Raw genomic sequence first — 4,500 nt, forward strand, 5'->3', positions numbered from 1 at the left:
TCCAGATTTCGAAGACATGATGATCTTTTTGACCTCTTCTTGTGTTATCGGTGCATCTAATAAGTCTCGTTCATCAGGGGATAAAATAGGCAGTATAACATTGGTCAAAAAATCTTTTAACTCTTCCTGACTATAGCTGGATTCTGATGTATACAATTTTGAATAAAATTGGTTAAAAACCCTATTAATTTCTTTGTCTGAGGTAATCACTATTATTTCCTTTCTTAATTGCAGGTATGATATGGGATTCATCACATTGCTTTATCTGTCTAGCTAGCAGTTTCCCCGCTTTTTCCACAAAAAAGCAGAATATGCTTTATTTAAATTCAAGACCAAGTTAATACTTGGTCTTTAATTTAAATAAAGCATATTCTGCTTTTTTGTTAAAGAGTTCGTGTAAATTTAATTTTAACTGACAAAACTGTTTAAAGTTTGGTTCCGTAAAACCTTGCACCAATTCTTTTTTTAAATCACTAATTTGTTTTTCTAAAAGTTTCACTTTTCCGAAATATTCTTTTTTCTGTCTGGTAGCATAAGCAATACATTTTTCCCTGATATATGCTTTAGATGCATCCCATACTGTTGCTAATCTTGGGGTTGACCCAATATTAAGCTCAAAAAACATCTTTATGTCATCCTGTAATGCATTACAAAGACCTTATCATCCAACATAAAAGTATTTAATCTCCACCTCCCTCTTTTCTTATTATCGATCTTCATTTCTAATTTCAGCTCCACCTGTGCATGATCTGTCAGTGATATAACACCAATTATACAGTCAGCAACAGAGTCAATTAATGAGTTAGAGATAAAAAAATAGGAGTAGCAGCCCTGTCTCTGGGGTTAGATCTGATCGTCTTTTGACTTCTGTCCAGGATGCCATCCATAGTTTGATTAAAGTCACCTCCAAGTATAATGTATCCCTCGAGATTAGCCAATATTTTGTTTACTTTGTAAAAGAATTCAGGCACCTCCTTATTTGGTGCATATATATTGCACAGCACTACTTGAACATCATTAAGCTTAGCTTCTATGCAGAGTATACGGCCGTCCTTGTCTTTATGTTGCTTTGCTAATACAAATTTTTTTTTCTCTCACTAGAATAACTACTCCGCTTTTCTTGCTTGATACCGAATTGTGAAAAACATGACCGACCCAATCCCGTCTTAATATCAAAGCTTCCCTTTCGTCCTTAAAATGCGTTTCTTGCAAAAATGCAATATCAACTTTCTTTAGCTTAAGATATGTAAGTATTTTCTTCCTTTTAACAGGTGACCCACATCCGTTTATATTCCAAGTTATAATATTTATAATTTGCCTATCCATCCCACACTAATAAACTATAATACTTTGCACCTAATGTGCTCCATGACAACTTCCTTGCTGTGCTCCAAATAAGAAGGTAAAATAACCCTTTAATATATAAACTGGTGTTATCCTCACTGTCACATCTGAGTAAAAACCAACAGATAAACTTCCACCATTTTTGTGAACAACAGAACCTTAAAATGCATACAAAAAGTTCGAAAAAGAAAGAAGAATGTAGACAAAAAACACTGTCCTTAAGGGACAGAAACCCGATCTTTTGGTCCATGATGCTCATAGTTAGCGCACACGCTAACTCGGGAAGACAGACCCCAAAGCTTTCCCGACCCACCTTCTGAATCATGTCTCATAATACTTCGACTTACATATTTCCAGTGATTTACTCATCACCTCTTTGTGTCTGGATGTGATCCTTTATATAACTTTCTGCTTCCATGTGATCTGTGAAACTCTGTTTCTTTCCCTTCCAAGTAAACTTAAGTGTCGCTGGATGAACTAGCGTATGTCGAACCTTGTGGTCCCAAAGTAACTTCTTCGTTGTGGAGATTTTTTTCCTCATCATTGCTCTCTCCCTCGACATATACTCAAAGCTTGCAGTCTTCCCATTTTAATCCTTTGCTCTTTTTTGCTTCTGCCAAGACTCTCTCCCTCGCGGTATAACGCAGAAATTTCACCATCACTACTCGGGGACGTTGATCATCGTTAGGCTTAGGTCTGAAACTCCGGTGACTGCGCTCTATCTTGAACTCCAGTCCCGTCAACCCGAAGCCATCTGAAAGGATCTTAAGCACGAAGTCGTTCATTTTGTAGCCTGCTTCTTTCCCCTCCATCCTCCACGTGCGAAATACGAGACTCCGCTTCATCGAGTCGGGCCTGCACGGAGCTAATCGCATCTTTAAGTTCTGTAGTGGTCGCTTTAATAGTAACCACATCACTTGCTACCCCTTGCAAAGTAGAGTTCATTTTGCTAATTTCGGCAAAAAGATCTTTCAAATTCGGGTTTTGATTAACTTTACTTGACTCTGGCGACGGGGAGTTGCTAGCTTCTGCGCTTGTTGTTTTTAGGCGTGTTTGAACCCCTCGAATTGGCTGCTTGGAAGATGTCATCTTGTCGTCTGTCAATTACTTCAAGTAAGAAGTAAATTATCAATCGAAATTTGTTTGAATTTGCGAAGCAAATATCCTAAGTAATGTAAATACTGGTGGGTATCCAGGGCTGTGCTCTAGCGTGCTGCCATTTCCCAACTTGACATCACGTGACTCCAGCATTTAAGGATCTTAAACATCGCTTCACCACTGCTCCCATCCTCATCTTTCCTGACCCCTCCCTCCAGTTTGTTGTGGAAGTAGACGCGTCCAAAACTGGGGTGGGGGCCATCCTGTCTCAGAGGTCCACAGAAGACAATAAACTTCACTTCAGACCCTTGAACGGAAACCAGGCCCAAGCATTGTCCCACCTGACAAGCTCTGAATTCCAGTCTTTGTACGACCACAGGTGTAAGACTGGGCTCACACTTCCAGACTGGCATGCCACCCTGGGGGCAGCACGCACTCGCTTCTGGTGGTCCATGATGAAGGAGGATGTCAAGAACGTGGCGTCCTGTGACACATGTGTCAGGAACAAGGTTACCAACCGCCTTCCTGAGGGTTTCCTTAGACAGCTTCCTATTCCCCATTGCCCTTGGTCCCACATCTCCATCGACTTCGTCACCGGCCTACCACCATCCCAAAACAATACCTGCATCCTGACCATTGTGGATCGCTTCTCTAAGTCTGCACATTTCATACCACTACCGAAACTCCCGTCTGCGAAGGAAACAGCCGAACTACTAATCAACCACGTCTTCCAACTTCACGGACTCCCGGTCGACATCGTTTCGGACAGAGGCCCCCAGTTTTCTGTCCAATTCTGGAAAGCCTTTTGCAACCTCATCGGTGCTAACCCCAGCCTTTTTTCCGTATTCCATCCTCAAACTAACGGCCAAATGGAACGAATGAGCCTGGAGCTGGAAAAATCATTAAGATGCATGGCCACCTGGGATCCATCCTTCTGGAGCCGCTTTTTACCCTGGGTCGAGTACGCCCACAACTCGCTCCCTACCTTCTCCACAGGCATGTTCCCCTTCCACTGTTGCCTGGGCAATCAACCCCCCTCTTTCCGACCCAGGGACCTCAGCCCAAACCTTTATCCGGCGCTGCAAGAGAACATGGCAGCCTGCCCGCAACCAACTACCTGCCCGCAACCAAATACAGCGCACCGTAAGTGCCCTCCAAATCGTCATCGGTCACCAGCCCCTAGATATCTTGTTGGCCAAAGGGTCATGCTGTCTGCACGTGACCTCCCCTCAAGACCACATCCAAGAAAATTTCACCAAGATTCATCTGACCTTTCACCATCACCCGGATCATAAATCCATGCTCCGTCCGACTATCTGTACCACTCTCCATGCACAGAATCAATCCCACATTTCACGTCTCCCAAATCTGTTGACTGGTCCCCTGTCCACTATCTCCACCCATCCAACCCCCTCCCCCCAATCGACACATAGACAGAGGCGAAGCCTTTACAGTCCGTAGACTCCTCAGGTCTCGCCGCCACAGACGTGGTCTCCAGTACTTGGTGGACTGGGAGGGCTATGACCAGAGAAGTGGAGTTGGTTAGGGAGCGGCAATTAGGGAGCGGTCCAGGTTCATGCTGGACCGCTCCCTAATTGCTGACTTTCATAGACTCCACCCTGAGTCACCTACTAGAACGCCAGGTGACGTTCTTAAGTGGGGGGTATTGTCACAACCCGTCAAGCTACAGCTCTGCCATGTATATATCATTATATGCATCATATAAGCACTCCTGTTCCACGTACCCAACCACCCCTTGCATCTTGCCACCTCACCTTCTGCTCTCAATATACCTGTGCATCCTCCTTACCTATTTAAACCACGCTCTGCCACGCTCTGGCACCGTCACGTTGCCAGATTGTTGTGTGCCTTTCGTAGGCCAATTTTTCAGCGTTAATTCAATGGGGGTCCATGTCCCCCGACGCAAGCCTTGCATTATAGGCAGCGGTGCGAGATCTCAGAGCAAAGGTGTTTTATAAAGGATTGTTTTATTCACCCATGGCTTCTGATTGAAAAACGTTGTGATGTTTGTTTTTTCGACGGTATCATCCACTAGTT

This window comes from Clarias gariepinus, chromosome 2 (genome assembly GCF_024256425.1).
Source record: "Clarias gariepinus isolate MV-2021 ecotype Netherlands chromosome 2, CGAR_prim_01v2, whole genome shotgun sequence".
Classification (NCBI taxonomy): domain Eukaryota; kingdom Metazoa; phylum Chordata; class Actinopteri; order Siluriformes; family Clariidae; genus Clarias; species Clarias gariepinus.